The sequence below is a fragment of the Pseudophryne corroboree genome, chromosome 11, assembly GCF_028390025.1.
Source record: "Pseudophryne corroboree isolate aPseCor3 chromosome 11, aPseCor3.hap2, whole genome shotgun sequence".
NCBI classification, from domain to species: domain Eukaryota; kingdom Metazoa; phylum Chordata; class Amphibia; order Anura; family Myobatrachidae; genus Pseudophryne; species Pseudophryne corroboree.
Genome location: NC_086454.1, coordinates 233,683,071 through 233,701,121, shown reverse-complemented (window position 1 = coordinate 233,701,121; position 18,051 = coordinate 233,683,071). Strand labels below are relative to the sequence as shown.

General features: G+C 48.5%; 1 protein-coding gene across 3 annotated transcripts in view; it reads right to left on the bottom strand.

Moving 5' to 3' along the window:
* Nucleotides 1-17,026, bottom strand: part of ZDHHC1 (zinc finger DHHC-type containing 1) — a 122,859-nt gene extending 105,833 nt beyond the window's left edge. For 2 of the 3 annotated variants that reach the window (XM_063945295.1, XM_063945296.1), the window contains exon 1: nucleotides 16,852-17,025. The gene's annotated coding sequence lies outside the window, so the exon portion shown is untranslated. Of the gene's footprint in view, nucleotides 1-16,851 lie in introns of all 3 variants that reach the window. The other variant, XM_063945297.1, reaches the window with a different exon arrangement.
* Nucleotides 17,027-18,051: the final 1,025 nt, after the last annotated feature.

Below are 18,051 nucleotides of genomic sequence, written 5' to 3'. Positions count from 1 at the left end.
CCAAGCCCATCTTGGCCAGTCTGGAGCAATGAGGATCGCGTGAACTCTTATTCTTTTTATTAGTTTGAGAATCCTTGGGATGAGTGGAAGTGGAGGGAACACATACACTGACTTGAACACCCACGGAGTTACCAGGACGTCCACCGCCACTGCCTGTGGGTCCCTCGACCTGGAACAGTACCTCCGAAGCTTCTTGTTGAGGCAGGAGGCCATCATGTCTATTTGAGGTACACCCCAAAGACTTGTCACCTCCACGAACACCTCTGGGTGGAGGCCCCACTCTCCCGGATGGAGATCGTGTCTGCTGAGGAAGTCCTCTTCCCAGTTGTCCACTCCCAGAATGAATATTGCTGACAGCGCCCCTGCATGCTTTTCCACCCAGAGGATTATTTTTGTTACCTCTGATATTGCAGCTCTGCTCTTCGTTCCGCCTTGTCAGTTTATGCAGGCCACTGTCAATACATTGTCCGACTGATCCTGAATGGCCTGATCTTTCAGAATATGTGCCGCTTGCAGAAGACCGTTGTACGTGGCCCTTAGTTCCAGAATGTTTATCGGAAGGATGTATTCCAGACTTGACCACCTTCCTTGGAAGTTTTCCCCTTGGGTGACTGCTCCCCAACCTCTGAGACTTGCATTCGTGGTTAGGAGGATCCAATTCTGAATCCCAAACCTGCGTCCCTCTAGTAGGTGAGAAATTTGCAGCCACCAGAGGAGCGATATTCTGGCTTTCAGTGACAGACGTATCCTCTGGTGCATGTGAAGATGAGATCCCAACCATTTGTCTAGGAGATCCAGTTGGAAAGACTGTGCATGAAATCTTCCGTACTGTAGAGCCTCGTAGGAGGCAACCATCTTTCCCAGAAGGCGAATGCACTGATGAACCGATACCCGGGCAGGCTTCAAGACATCCCGGACAATTGTTTGTATCACCAATGCTTTCTCCTCCGGCAGGAACACCCTCTGTACTTCCGTGTCGAGGAACATCCCCAGAAAAGGACAGTCTCCTTGTCGGCTCCAAACGCGACTTTGGAAGATTCAGGATCCACCCGTGATCCTGGAGCAGTTGAGTTGAGAGAGCAATGATCTGTAACAGCTTCTCCCTGGAAGACGCTTTTATCAGCAGATCATCCAAATAAGGAATTATGTTCACCCATCTCCGCCATGACCTTGGTGAACACCCTCGGTGCCGTGAAGAGGCCAAACGGCAGTGCCTGAAACTGATAGAGGCAGTCCAGCAGCGCAAATCTGAGATAAGCCTGGTGAGGCAGCCAGATCGGAATGTAAAAGGTACGCATCCTTGATATCCAGGGATACTAGAAATTCCCCCTCCTTCAGACCTGAGATCACTGCTCTCAGAGACTCCATCTTGAATTTTAATTCCCTCAAATAAGGGTTCAATGACTTTAGATTCAATATTGTCCTGACCGAACCATCCGGTTTCGGTTCCACAGACAGGTTTGAGTAATAACCCTTGCTTGTTAAGTGAGGTGGAACTGGAACAATAACATTTGACCTTAGCAACTTTTGAATGGTTTCCTGTAGGATAGCACTTCCTGTCAGCAAAGCTGGTAAGCCTGATTTGAAGAATCTGTGAGGTGGGAGTTCTTGAAACTCCAGTCTGTATCCCTGGGTAACAATATCTTGTACCCAGGGGTGTAGGCCTGATGACGCCCAGACATGACTGAAATTTCTTAATCTTGCTCCCACCTGCCCGATCTCCAGGCTTTGGAGGTCCACCATCATGCCGAGGATTTTGAGGAAGCAGAACCGGGTTTCTATTCCTGTGAACCTGCTGGTGCAGGTTTTCTGGATTTCCTCCAACCTCCTCTAAAGAAAGTGGAAGGGGGTTTGGTCTTCTTAGCTTTCATGATACGATAGGACTGCATGGTAGACGTAGGATAAGATTTCCTAGCAGGTGGTGTAGCTGAGGGAAGGAATGTTGACTTACCCGCAGTTGCCATGGAGATCCACGCATCGAACGTTTCACCAAACAGAGCCTGACCTGTGAAGGGTAGGTTATCCAAACTCTTCTTGGACTCCGCATCCGCAGACCACTGGCGCAGCCAGAGTCCTCTGCGTGCCGAGACAGCCATGGAAGAAGCCCTCGCATTGAGATGGCCAAGGTCCTTCATGGCCTCCACCATAAAACCTGCAGAGTCCTGTATGTGACGTAAGAACAATTCAATGTTACTTCTATCCATAGAATCTAATTCCTCTAGTAATGTGCCTGACCACTTTACTATGGCTTTAGAAATCCACGCACAAGCAATAGTAGGCCTTAAAGCTACGCCAGGGACCGGTAAAACCACTTTTTTTTAGACAACCTAGACACAGAAGCATCTACTACAGGCGGGATTTCCCACTTTTTCCTGTCCTCCTCAGGGAAAGGAAAAGCAATGAGGACAGGTAAAACCACTGGGCCAGAAAAAAAACCTTTTTAAGACAACCTAGACACAGAAGCATCTACTACAGGCGGGATTTCCCACTTTTTCATGTCCTCCTCGGAAAAGGAAAAGCAATGAGAACCCTTTTTGGAATCTGAATTTTTTCTCTCCGTGTTTTCCCAGGATTTTTCAAACAATGCGTTTAATTCCTTAGACGCAGGGAATGTAATAGAGGATTTCATAGTATCAGTAAAGTAAGTCTCCTCTGTAGGCTCAGGTACCTTATCAGTAATGTGTAAAATGTGCCTAATAGCCTCAATCATAACTTGCACCCCTTTAGCAAGGGATGCATCTCCCCCTGCATATCCCCATCACCGTCCCCTGTATCAGAGTCGGTATTCGTGTCAACTTGCATTATCTGGGCAAGAGCACGCTTCTTAGGGTAATTAATTGGGGTCTTTGAAGAGGTAGTGGGAGCTGAATACAACAAAACATCAACATAATTTTTCAAAACCTGTGTTTCAGTCTCATTTTGAGCTATCCGAGATGAAATCTGGGATATCATTCCCCTAATAGAATCCACCCATGGGGGTTCGGATTCAGAAGGCTGAGACAGTATATTACAGTCCCGAGTACAAGGAACAGACTCTTCAGGTGAAGATACACACTCTGCAGCACAGGATACAGAGTTCTTAGACTTGTTTATGTGAGCTATACAAACGTTTACCCCAGAGTACCTTCAGAGAGACACAGAGTATAAGGAGCCAGCCACACAGCGCCCCAGTAGGCAGTTTATACAGTAAACAGCCGGCGCTTCCTGAATAACCTTAATAGATTAAACAGTTAATATCTCCCCCATCTATAACACCTTGGTACTGCAGAGGTATGCTGGAGTTATGTGGAGCCCAGCGCTCCCTGTCAGCGTCTCTTCAGTGTGATCTGCAGGGAGAAAATGGCGCTGGTGAATGCTGGATCCACTCTGAGGAAGAAGCTCCATCCCCTGTAATGGCGCGTCTTCCCGCACTTAGAGATTATACTGGCCTGAGGTAAATCTACAGCAAACAGTGGGTTAGACCTTGTAAGCTATACTTGACCAGTGTAGGGTATTGCGCTGGCCCAGGGCGCCCCTCACAGCGCCACATTATAGTACCGCTGAGCCCTCCGGAGCGCAGCCTGTCAGAGCTGTGCTCTTACCCTTGTGCCGCCATGCCTCGCCGGTGACCCGCTTACCGGGGTACCGGCGTCATACTCACCACTCCATCTTCTGGCTCTGTTAGGGGGTGACGGCCGTGCTGCGGGAGTGAGCGACGCCTCGTGGGCTAGCGATCAGCGCCCTCAGGAGCTCAGTGTCCTGTCAGCGGAGATAGAGAACCATTAACCTCTATCGTTGGTTCCTACTCCCCTTCCTAAGTCCCACGAAGCAGGGAGAATGTTGCCGGCAACCTCCCTGTCTGTACCCAACTCTTTAAAAAAATAATAAAACTAGAAAAACTCCTAGGAGCTCCCCTAGCTGTAACCAGCTCCACCGGGCACATTTTCTAAACTAAATCTGGTAGGAGGGGCAGAGAGGGAGGAGCCAGCCCACACTATTAAACTCTTAAAGTGCACATGGCTCCCAAGGGATCCGTCTATACCCCATTGTACTAATGTGGACCCAGCATCCTCTAGGATGTAAGACTGGAGTAAAAAACCCTGTTGCGTAACGGAGGAGGTACAGGAACTACCACCCCTGTCTGCAAAAGTTTTTGAATAGCCCTTTGTAAGGTAAATTTTGCTGTGGGTAAAGCTGGTAAGCCCGACTTGAAAAACCTGAGAGGGAGTGTTTGAAATTTCAGCCGGTATCCATGGGAAACGAGGTCCCTCACCCAAGGACACGTGGGCGAAGTGTTGAAGGCGAGCACCTACCTGAAAGTCGCCTCGCTGCTGGGGCCAACCATCATGCAAAAGGCTTAGTGGCAGGGGATCCGGTGATCTGGTCCAGGGAGACGGCAGGTGCAGGTTTACGGAACTTACCACGAGCTCCTCTGGAAGTGGTGGAGACCCCTCGGCCCTTGCCTCTGAACCTTGCCACACGAAAGGACTGCAAGGAGGGTCCGGTGTAAGAATGTCTAGCAGGTGGCGCAGTCGACGGCAAATAGGTAGACTTACCCGCCGTTGCTTGGGAGATCCACTTATTTAATTTGTCTCCAAACAAGGCATCACTTGTAAAGGGAAGATTTTCTACACCCTTTTTGGACTCAGCGTCCGCCACCCATTGACCTAACCACAGAGCTCTGCGTGCTGAGACAGCCATAGCAGTAGTGCGGCCATTTATCTTACACAACTCCTTAATAGCCTCGTCCATAAAATTTGCAGCATCCTGTATATGTTGCAACAGAGTAACAACCTCATCCCAGGGTAGAGTCTAAACCAGTGGTCTCCAACCTTAATTGGGGTGTGAGCTACTTTCGGAAAAATAAAACCTCTGAAGGAGCTACCCCCTCTCCCCAATGCGCGTACATTCCTGCGAAAGTGGCTGTAGCCTCACATAAGTGGGTGTGTACTCACAACTAAAAGTAATGCACCCTGTAGTGCCAGATGCACAAATAATGCCCCTCAGCAGTGCCAGATATACAAGTAATGCCTCCCAGCAGTGCCAGATATACAAGTAATGCCTCCCAGCAGTGCCAGATACACAAATAATGCCCCCACCAGTGCCAGATACAATTCCCCCCGCAGTGCCATTTAAAATGCCCCCCGCAGCGCCAGACAAAATGCCCCCACAGTGTCCGATACAGTGCCCCACACAGTGCTAACCCTTGCTGGCCTCTTCTACTGCCACCGGTGCTGCTCCTCCTGTATGAGGACGGAAGGGGAGGAGAGCGCAGCGCGCGCCTCTCCTGTGATGTCCGGAGAGCGGCTGCGGTGAGGGTGATGGAGTCTCCGGCAGCGGCGGGCATTTAAAATATGGTGCCGGTATGTGAGTCAGTCAAAACTTGCGGTCTGGCAGCCAATCAGGTGCCGCCACTGCCGGTCCACGAGCTCTGATTGGCTGATGGCCGGCACAATATTAAAAATGAAGGGAGGAGGATTGCCAGTGACTGCCCAAGCTTGTGAGCTACCAAAAATACTACGGCGAGCTACCGGTAGCTCGCGAGCTATGGGTTGGAGATCACTGGTCTAAACCATCAATAAGATTATCAGACCACTTTACCACAGCCCTGGAGATCCACCCACAAACTACCTGTATTGTGGGGCGGTGTGCTGCGCCTGCTGCTGTATAAATTGCCTTGAGCGTTGTCTCAATTTTACGGTCGGCTGGCTCTAGGGAGGCCAATCCCGGGCCGTTTTTTCAATCCCGGGATTCGGGATTGAAAAACGGTCGATCCCGGGATTGCAGTAGGGACCAGTGAAGGTTGTAGGGAGTAGCGCTGGAGGGAGGGTGTAGGTAGTGGTGCGGGAGGTAGGGAGGGTGTAGGTAGCGGTGCGGGAGGTAGGGAGGGGGTAGGTAGCAGTGCGGGAGGGTGGGTGTAGGTAGTGGTGCGGGAGAAAGGATGTAGGTAGCAGCGCGGAAGGGTTGGTAGCGGCGCGAGAGGGAGGGTGGGTGTAAGTAATGACACTTACTATTAGGCGGGCGGCCGCGGTAGCCATGGACTCACTGAACGCGGGAGCATTTCAAATGAAACGCCGGCCGCCAGCCAACCAGAGCTGGCGGACCGGCAGCCAATCAGGAAAGCGGTCGCAGCAGGGGCTCCTGATTGGCTGCCGCTGCTGCGGCAGCTTCCCTGATTGGCTGCCGAGCCGCCAGCTCTGATTGGCTGGCGGCCGGCGCTACATTTGAAGTGCTGCCGCGTTCAGCTTGTCCATGGCTGCAGCGGCCGCCCGCCTAATAGTAAGTGTCATTACTTACACCCAACCTCCCGCACATGCACACTGTAATCCCTTGAATCCCGGGATTGGAAGCTCCAATCCCGGGATTCAAATCCCGGCATTTTTGGGCCCAAATCCCGGGATCCCGCCGATCCCGATCCCGGGATTGTCCTCCCTAGCTGGCTCCTTCAGGAATACAGCCCCGGGGACAGGTAGTACCAATTTCTTAGTCTGTATACAGATGTATCGACCAACGGAGGGTTTTCCCAGACCTTCCTATCCTAAGCTGGAAGGGGAAAGGTAGATAAAAACCTCTGAGGAATCTTACATTTTATATCAGGGTTTAACAAGGCCTCCCAGGGAGTTTAACTCTTTAGACACCGAAAAGGTAGCTGAACTCCTGGGTCTAACATTCAAGTATAACTCCTCATCTGGTTCCGCCTCCTGATCCGGTATGTGGAGGACCTCCCTTACAGCAAAAATGAGAGCCTCCATCCCAGGGGACAGAGAGCTGTCCTCATCCATATGATCATCATCCACATCTGGCTGATCAGTGTCAGACTCAGACTGGAAAACCTGTGGCAGAGAGCGTTTATGGGAAGCCACTAGAGGCGGCTGAGAAACCTTCCTGGAATCTGCTGCCTTAGTCACACAATCAATGGGGTGTTTCAACACCTGTCTCTCTCTTTTAGCTGCAGGTAGTTCAGAATTTACATTTTGAATCATGCTCTTAAAGCTATCTAACCAGTCAGGTGCCTGTGAGCTGGGCCCCTGAGGAGATAAGGAACATTGCTCACACATGAATGACCCCGCTGAATACGAGGTAGAATTACAAGCAGCAAACATAACCAAGTCCACAGACATTATGCAGGAAAACCACAGCGCAGTCCCCATGTTTAACACCCCTAGAGAGACCCTAGAGAGCCCCTGGAGTGACACTGAGGGAGGGTGTAGGTAGTGGTGCGGGAGGTAGGAAGGGTGTAGGTAGTGGTGCGGGAGGTAGGGAGGTAGGTAGGGACCCAGCACACAGCAATGTGTGAAAATAATAAGATTTTACTTACCGGTAAATCTATTTCTCGCAGTCCGTAGTGGATGCTGGGGACTCCGTAAGGACCATGGGGAATAGACGGGCTCCGCAGGAGACATGGGCACTTTAAGAAAGAATTTAGATTCTGGTGTGCTCTGGCTCCTCCCTCTATGTCCCTCCTCCAGACCTCAGTTAGAGAAACTGTGCCCGGAAGAGCTGACAGTACAAGGAAAGGATTTTGGAAATCCAGGCCAAGATTCATACCAGCCACACCAATCACACCGTATAACTTGTGATAAACTTACCCAGTCAACAGTATGAACAACAACAGAGCATCAGTTCAACCCTGATGCAACAATAACATAGCCCTTATTGCATCAATAACTATAGACAAGTATTGCAGAAAAAGTCCGCACTTGGGACGGGCGCCCAGCATCCACTACGGACTACGAGAATTAGATTTACCGGTAAGTAAAATCTTATTTTCTCTAACGTCCTAGTGGATGCTGGGGACTCCGTAAGGACCATGGGGATTATACCAAAGCTCCCAAACGGGCGGGAGAGTGCGGATGACTCTGCAGCACCGATTGAGCAAACACAAGGTCCTCCTCAGCCAGGGTATCAAACTTGTAGAACTTTGCAAAAGTGTTTGAACCTGACCAAGTAGCAGCTCGGCATAGTTGTAATGCCGAGACCCCTCGGGCAGCCGCCCAAGAAGAGCCCACCTTCCTAGTGGAATGGGCTTTAACTGATTTTGGCAGCGGCAATCCAGCCGCAGAATGAGCCTGCTGAATTGTGTTACAGATCCAGCGAGCAATAGTTTGCTTTGAAGCAGGAGCACCCAGCTTGTTGGATGCATACAGGAGAAACAGTGACTCCGTTTTCCTGACTCTAGCCGTTCTGGCTACATAAACCTTCAAAGCCCTGACCACATCCAGTAACTCGGAATCCTCCAAGTCACGAGTAGCCACAGGCACCACAATAGGTTGGTTCATATGAAAAGATGACACCACTTTTGACAGAAATTGTGGACGGGTCCGCAATTCTGCTCTATCCATATGGAAAATCAGATAGGGGCTTTTATGTGACAAAGCCGCTAATTCTGACACACGCCTAGCCGAAGCCAAGGCTAATAGCATGACCACTTTCCACGTGAGATATTTTAACTCCACCATTTTAAGTGGTTCAAACCAGTGTGATTTCAGGAAACTTAACACCACGTTAAGATCCCAAGGTGCCACTGGAGGCACAAAAGGAGGCTGAATATGCAGCACTCCCTTACAAACGTCTGAACTTCAGGTAGAGAAGCCAACTCTTTTCGAAAAAAAATGGATATGGCCGAAATCTGGACCTTAATGGAACCCAATTTTAGGCCCAAATTCACTCCTGACTGTAGGAAGTGAAGGAAACGGCCCAGCTGGAATTCCTCTGTAGGAGCATTCCTGGCCTCACACCAAGAAACATATTTTCGCCATATACGGTGATAATGTGTAGCTGTCACGTCCTTCCTAGCCTTTATCCGTGTAGGAATGACCTCGTCCGGAATGCCCTTTTCTGCTAGGATCCAGCGTTCAACCGCCATGCCGTCAAACACAGCCGCGGTAAGTCTTGGAACAGACAGGGCCCCTGTTGCAATAGGTCCTGTCTTAGAGGAAGAGGCCACGGGTCCTCTGTGAGCATTTCTTGCAGATCTGGAAACCAGGTCCTTCGTGGCCAATCTGGAACAATAAGGATTGTTCTCACTCCTCTTTTTCTTATTATCCTCAGTACCTTGGGTATGAGAGGAAGAGGAGGAAATAGATAGACCGACTGGAACACCCATGGTGTCACCAGTGCGTCCACAGCTATCGCCTGAGGGTCTCATGAGCTGGCGCAATACCTCTGTAGCTTTTTGTTGAGGCGGGATGCCATCATATCCACCTGTGGCAGTTCCCACCGACTTGCAATCTGCGTGAAGACTTCTTGATGAAGTCCCCACTCTCCCGGGTGGAGGTCATGCCTGCTGAGGAAGTCTGCTTCCCAGTTGTCCACTCCCGGGATGAACACTGCTGACAGTGCGCTTACGTGATTCTCCGCCCAGCGAAGAATTCTGGTGGCTTCTGACTGAATCAGAACCGGTTGGTCGCGAAGCAGGGTCTCCGCTTGACGTAGGGCGTTGTATACGGCCCTTAGTTCCAGGATGTTGATGTGAAGGCAAGTCTCCTGACTTACCCACAGAGCTTTGACCTTTTTTTCCTGTGTGACTGCTCCCCACCCTCGGAGGCTTGCATCCGTGGTCGGGTGTGGTTCGTTTTATCGACAGTATCTAGGTCGACAATGTTTAGGTCGACCACTATAGGTCGACAGTCACTAGGTCGACATGGATGGAAGGTCGACAGGGTTTCTAGGTCGACTTGTGCTAGGTCGACAGGGTTTCTAGGTCGACATGTGCTAGGTCGACAGGTCTAAAGGTCGACATGAGGATTTTTTTTTTTTTTGGCGTCGTTTTCTTCGTAAAGTGACCGGGATCCCAAATTAGTGCACCGCGTCCCCTCGCATGGCTCGCTTCGCTCGCCATGCTTCGGGCATGGTGCCTTCGCTCCGCTACCGCTTCGCTCGGCACACTTTACCGTTCCAATCGTAGTCCACGTGGATCGTTAAGTATGAAAAAATCCAAAAAAAGAAAAAAAATGTGAAAAACTCATGTCGACCTTTAGACCTGTCGACCTAGCACATGTCGACCTAGAAACTCTGTCGACCTTCCATCCATGTCGACCTATAGTGGTCGACCTAAACATTGTCGACCTAGACACTGTCGATCTTCAGACCGGATCCCCCGTGGTCACCAGGATCCAGTCCTGAATGCCGAATCTGCGGCCTTCGAGAAGATGAGCACTCTGCAGCCACCACAGGAGAGACACCCTGGCCCTGGGGGATAGGGTAATTAACCGATGCATCTGAAGATGTGATCCGGACCACTTGTCCAGTAAGTCCCATTGAAAGGTCCTTGCATGGAACCTGCCGAAGGGAATGGCCTCGTATGATGCCACCATCCTACCCAGGACTCGAGTGCAGTGATGCACTGACACCCGTTTTGGTTTTAATAGGTTCCTGACCAGTGTCATGAGCTCCTGAGCTCTCTCTATCGGGAGATAAACCCTTTTGTCTAGAATCATGCCTAGGAAAGGCAGATGAGCCGTAGGAACCAACTGCGACTTTGGAATATTTAGAATCCAGCCGTGTTGTCGTTACACTTCCAAAGAAAATGATACGCTGTTCAGCAACTGCTCTCTTGATCTCGCTTTTATGAGGAGATCGTCCCTGTACGGGATAATTGTGACACCTTGCTTCCGCAGGAGCACCATCATTTCCGCCATTACCTTGGGGAAGATTCTCGGGGCCGTGGAGAGACCAAACGGCAACGTCTGAAATTGGTAATGACAATCCTGTACCGCAAATCTGAGGTATGCCTGATGAGGTGGATAAACGGGGACATGAAGGTATGCATCCTTTATGTCCAGAGACACCATAAAATCTCCCCCTTTCAGGCTTGCTATGACCGCTCTTAGCGATTCCATTTTGAACTTGAACCCTTTCAGGTATATGTTCAGGGATTTTAAATTCAATATGGGTCTGACCGAACCGTCCGGTTTCGGGACTACAACATGGTCGAATAATAACCCCCTCCTTGTTGAAGGAGGGGAACCTTGACCACCACCTGTTGAAGATACAATTTGTGAATTGCAGTTAACACTATTTCCCTCTCGTGGGGGGAAGCCGGCAGGGCCGTCGGTGAGGGGGCATCTCCTCAAAGTCCAGCTTGTATCCCTGAGACACAATATTGCCAAGGGATCCTACAGGGAGTGAACCCACTTGTGGCTGAAATTACGAAGACGTGCCCCCACCGGGCCTAGCTCCGCCTGTGGAGCCCCAGCGACATGTGGTGGATTTTGTAGAGGCCGGGGAGGACTTCTGTTCCTGGGAACTAGCTGTGTTGTGCAGCTTCTTTCCTCTGCCCCTGCCTCTGGCAAGAAAGGACGTACCTCGGACTTTCTTGTTTCTTTGTGATCGAAAGGCTGCATTTGATAATGTCGTGCTTTCCTAGGCTGTGCAGGAATATAAGGCAAAAGATCAGAATTACCAGCCATAGCTGTGGAGATCAGGTCCGAGATCCCTTCTCCACACAATCCTCAGCCTTCCATATGCCTCTTAAGTCGGCATCACCTGTCCATTGCATATCTACAGGACACGTCAAGCAGAAATCGACATAGCGTTGACTCTAGAACCCAGTAGACTAATGCCTTTTTGGGCCTGTTTTATATATATATCTTAAGACAGCATCTTTAATATATATATATATATATATATATATCTATATATATATACATATATATATCTATATATATCTATATCTATATCTATATCTATATCTATATATACATACTAGGGTCTCAATCTCTGCTGATAAGGTACCTGTCCACGCTGCTACAGCGCTATAAACCCATGCCGACACAATCGCCGGTCTGAGTAGTGTACCAGAATGTGCACGCTATCTGCAGGATCCCTGAGGATAGCTGCTGAGTCAGGGCTACCTTTTGGGCAAACGTGACACCCTAGGGGAAGATTCCCATCGTATCCTGGCCCTAGTAGGGGAAGGATACTCCCTGAGAATTCTTTGTGGGAAACTGCAGTCTCTTGTCTGGAGATTCCCGCTCTTTTTCTTCATGAGAGGAGGGAAATTTACCTCAGCTTTCTTCCCCTTAAACATGTGTACCCTTGTGTCAGGGACAGATGAGTCATCAGTGATATGCAAAACATCTTTTATTACAATAATCATATATTGAATACTTTCCTGCCATTTTGGCTGTTACTTTGCATTATCGTAGTCGACACTGGAGTCAGACTCCGTGTCGATATCAGTGTCTATTAGTTTGGATAGTGAGCATTGAGAGACTCTGAAGGTCTCTGCGACATAGGGACAGACATGGGTAGATTCCCTGTCTGTTCTCTAATCTTTTGTGCAATAAATTCACCTTAGCACTTAATTACACATATCCAAACAGGTGTCGGCGTTGTCGACGGAGACACCCCTCACACACATATTTGCTCCATCTCCTCCTTAGGGAAGCCTTTTACCTCAGACATGTCGACACACACGTACCGACACCATACACTCAGGGAATGCTCATCTGAAGACAATTTCCCCACAAGGCCCTTTGGAGAGACAGAGAGAGTATGCCAGCACACACCCCAGCGCTATTAACCCAGGAATAACACAGTAACTTAATGTTAACCCAGTAGCTGCTGTTTATAATGATTTTTGCGCCTAATTATGTGCCCCCCCCCCCCCCCCTCTCTTTTTACCCTCTTCTACCGTGTATCTGCAGGGGAGAGGCTGGGGAGCGTCCTCTCAGCGGTGCTGTGGAGAAAAACATGGCGCTGGTGAGTGCTGAGGAAGAAGCCCCGCCCCCTCGACGGCGGGCTTCTGTCCCGCTTAAATATACATTTTCTTGGCGGGGGCTCATACATATATACAGTGCCCAACTGTATATATGCTAAACTTTTGCCAAAGAGGTCCCAATTGCTGCCCAGGGCGCCCCTGCGCCCTGCATCCTTACAGTGACCGGAGTATGTGAGGTGTGTTTGGAGCAATGGCGCACAGCTGCAGTGCTGTGCGCTACCTCAGTGAAGACTGGAGTCTTCTGCCGCCGATTTCGAAGTCTTCTTGCTTCTTATGCTCACCCGGCTTCTGTCTTCCGGCTCTGCGAGGGGGACGGCGGCGCGGCTCTGGGATCGGACGACGAGGGTGAGATCCTGTGTACGATCCCTCTGGAGCTAATGGTGTCCAGTAGCCTAAGAAGCAGGACCTATCTTCAGAGAGTAGGGCTGCTTCTCTCCCATCAGTCCCACGATGCAGGGAGTCTGTTGCCAGCAGAGCTCCCTGAAAATAAAAAACCTAACAAAATACTTTCTCACAGCAAGCTCAGGAGAGCTCACTGAACAGCACCCAGCTCGTCCGGGCACAGATTCAAACTGAGGTCTGGAGGAGGGACATAGAGGGAGGAGCCAGAGCACACCAGAATCTAAATTCTTTCTTAAAGTGCCCATGTCTCCTGCGGAGCCCGTCTATTCCCCATGGTCCTTACGGAGTCCCCAGCATCCACTAGGACGTTAGAGAAAAGTGTATGCAATATCAGTGCAGCGGCGCTACCGCAGGCGTGCTCCCCCCTGACTATGACCCCCTGGTACTAGTTTAAACCATCTGTAACAGCGTGGGTCCTGGAGGAGCAGCGTGCATGCAGCCTTGAAGATCCGCAGCAGCAGGAAATGGAGCTTTCCCACCGCTGGTCCCACTCTGGGAAGACCCGCCGCTTGCAACGGCGCACGGTCCCTCACAAGATTATACTGCCCAAAAGTGTAAAACACAGCAGAAATGTCTTCAACAGTCCACACAAAGCATTAGATGACAGTGAGCACTGCGGGGCTAATAGCCCTGAGCCAGTTTCGTCTGCGTCGGGTACCGCAGCTCTGGGCCCGTGACCGCCATGTGTCATGCCGCCAAACTGCACCGGGGACCCGCTAACCGGGTCTCCTTAGCCTGTTTCCTAAGTGCTCTGTGAGTGGTGTGCTGTTATGGTTTTAGCAAATATTGTGTGTTGTTAAAATGAACCATACAATACAAAATCCCTCTGACTGGGTAGTGAGGAGTGAAATTTGATTCTTCAATGTACAGTAGTAAGGGTGTGTACACATGGTGAGATCCTTGCTATGCCCGATTTTCCCTTGCGATTTCCCTTGAACTCCCTGGAGCCCAGATAGCACAGATTTTGACTAACGTTTCTTGAGATATGGACTATGTGTGCTTACGATTTTGGCTTATGTGAGATGTTATTGACATGTGAGATGAACTAGATAGTACACCGATCTAGCAAGGATTGACTTGCCTGCACAGTCTATCTTTTCTTGCGATGCCGACCTGGCAGGACCGCACATCGGGATCGCAATGTGACTTTCACCTTGCGATCTGCACTAACTTTTCTTGCGATTTTGACTATATAGTCAAAATCAAAAGAAAATATCTCACCGTGTGTACACACCCAAAGTGAGACCAGTACACATGGTGTAATGGTTAGCATTACTGCCTCACGGCACTGAGGTCATGGGTTCGATTCCCACCATGGCCCTAACTGTGTGGAGTTTGTATATTCTCCACGTGCTTGCATGGGTTTCCTCTGGGTACTCCGGTTTCCTCCCACAATCCAAAAATATACTGGCAGATTAATTGGCTCCCAACAAAATTAACCCTAGCATGAGTGTGTGTGTGTGTGTGTGTGTGTGTGTGTGTGTGTGTGGTAGGGAATATAGATTGTAAGCTCCACTGAGGCAGGGACTGATGTGAATGGCCAAATATTCTCTGTAAAGCGCTGCAGAATATGTGTGCGCTATATAAATAACTGGTAATAAATCGAAGTAGGTATATGGTCATATGAAAAAGTGGTGAGAGAAATGCTCAATAATGGATGAACAAATCTGCATTGCTATGCGAATAAAACAAACAAGCAGATTATGATGATTAAAATGATATGCGGCAAGTGTATATTCTGTGTGCGACTGCAGCTGTATATGACATGCTACGTTACAGTGTCAGATGCGCCCTGTGTGCCGTAACTCAGAACATACGGAATACAGACCAGAAGAACGCATCTGTAGTATGGCAATAGCCACGTGTTTTTGTAAATGTAGCATAAATCCGGATTTTACTTTCTTTCCCACTGTAGCGCTTATCCATGTACAGCTTGTACTACTCTCTACTGCAGGCCTGGCCAACCTGTGGCTCTCCAGCTGCTGTGAAACTACACATCCCAGCATGCCCTTCCACAATTTTAGCATTTCCTAACTGCAAAACTGTAGCAGGGCATGTTGGGAATTGTAGTTTCACAACAGCTGGAGAGCCACAGGTTGGCCAGGCCTGCTCTACTGAGTACTAGTGAATGACTTCTCTTATGCAAGGTAAGGTGATACTGTAACTGCAGGTTTCTGTGTACAGTCTCTTAGTTACCTGAATGGGACAGGGACCAGTTAACATTTGGAACCTCATGGTTTGTTTACAGTGGTTGGCTTTGGAGACCTAGAGGTTATATTCTGAACATAAAAGTCTCCTGTATGACACACAGCACACATACAAAATTATATATGTAAACACAAATACTACATTACTTACAAATACCATTTGCGTTTAAAACTAGAGGTAACTCTCTGTGCTGCGGTTTCTGCCATTTGCCGACACATCTGTTTTTCTGATCGCTACAACAATAATATTCCAGCTACTGTATGGTACAGTACATTATATAACAATCCATATAATGCGGTGAATTGTGCAACATGCACATACTGTAAATCAGCACCAGAGATCTACACGGTAAAATAAAGAATATTCTATCTATAAACATAACAAAAAATAAATCTTGAAAAGCTGGACACGTCATGCTAGCTCTAGCAGCTGTAACCATATTTGCACATCGCTGTAAACATGTATACATACAGTATATCTGTATATCAGTGACTGCACATATAACTGTAACAGTATTTACACACCATAGCTGCATGCCTGTAACCAGGTATACATACCTCTGTATACCAGTAACCAGTGACTGTACATATAGCTGTATACCTGTAACCATGTATACATATATCGGTATACCAGTGACTGTGCATACAGCATAACTGTAATCATGTATACATATATCTGTATACAAGTGACTGTACATATAGCTGTATACTTGTAACCATGTGTACTTATATCTGTAAACCAGTGACTGTACATACAGTATAACTGTAAACAGTATCTTTATACCAGTGACTGTACATATAGCTGTAACCATATATACAGATATTTGTATTCCAGGGACTGTACATATAGCTGTAACCATATATACACACACATATCTCTATACCAGGGACTGTACATATAGCTGTAACCATATATACAGATATTTGTATTCCAGTGACTGTACATATAGCTGTAACCATATATACACACACATATCTCTATACCAGTGACTGTACATATAACTGCAAGCGTATATACACATATCTGTATACCACATACTTGCCTACCTGACCCTCTCCATGAGGGAGAAAATGTTCTGTTCCTGGACTTTCCTGGTAATGTATGATTGCCATCACCTGTGGTGAGCTAGTTAATTGATAAGAAAGGTGTTTCACCACAGGTGATGGCAATCATACATTACCAGGAAAGTCCAGGAACAGAGCATTTTCTCCCTCATGGAGAGGGTCAGGTAGGCAAGTATGGTATACCAGTGACTGTATATATAACTGTAACCGTATATACACATCTCTGTATACCAGTGACTGTACATATAACTGTAACCGTATATACACATATCTATATACCAGTGACTATGAATACATATAGAGGTAACAATATATACAGTGACTACACATACACATAAACACTACTGCGCTGTTATTGATATACACATGCTGTATGATCAGCAATGATAGTGTTATACCGTCCTCCCCATACCGGTGCCGGAAGCCCCCATAATATACATTACATTACACCCCCATCCAGCCAACCCTAATTACCTGCGCAGCGCTCCGTACAACAGAAGTGAGGTCACTGCTGCTGCTACCCTGCTAACAGGGATGAGCCGCTGCTCTCTGTGTATTAGATACGGGAGAGGACGGAGTACCCTGTACGGAGTCGCAGATGGACCAAACAAGTGCGGAAGTAAAACACACAAACCAGAAACGCTAATCTGGTTAGAGAATCAAGAGGTCTGTTAGAATACACCGGCTCAGTATGTTTATATAAGGATTCACAAATGTGTGAATCGAGTATGATTCTGTATACACTAATATACTGTAACTATCAAGCAGATAATAATGAATTTGCTTAGTCTGGAAGTTCTGTAACCAGTGTATAATAAGGGAGTTTGGAGGGGTGTGGATCATTAGATCGACAGTGTCTAGGTCGACAATGTTTAGGTTGACCACTATAGGTCGACTGGGTTTGAAGGTCGACATGTCAAAAGGTCGACATGAGTTTTTCATGGGGGGTTTTGTGCTCTCTTCACTCACCATGCTTCGGGCAAGGTGCCACGCTGCGCTCAGTACAGGTTACCGTTCCCAATCGTAGTCCGCGTGGATCGTTAAGTATGAATAAGTTTAAAAAAATACATATTTTTTTTTTAAACTCATGCCGGCCTGTCGACCTAGAACATGTCGACCTTGAAAACATGTTGACCTAGTGACTGTCGACCTATAGTGGTCGACCGAAACATTGTCGACCTAGGTACTGTCGATCTTCAGACCGGATCCCGTTTGGGGAGAGAAAGTACTAGCCAATCAGCTTCTGCCATTATATAGACTGTTTGAAAAATGACAAGCTGATTGGTCAGGACTTTCTCTGCAGGGGGGCACACACTCCGCACACCCTGCACCCATTTTCTTATACTCGCCTCTCTGTCGGCCCGGCGCTAGCTGCATGGCGGCAAAAATCACTCGGAAAATGTCAGCTGCGGCTTTTTTCCAGTGACTTGTGCAATAGAGCTGTCCCCGGGAATGCAGCGTGGGCGCCATGTTCCCAGAGACCTATGTATGCGCAGTAGACTCTGGCACAATGCGCATACAATGCGCACAATGCGCATACACAATGCGCCGCTGGAGAGGAGGGGGCCCTATCGGAGTCTGCAAATAGGCCATATTATTATTCAATGGGGACTACAGCCGGGATGTGCTGAAGTCTGAGTTAAGTAACCGTGTGGGATGCCGGCTGAACTAGGA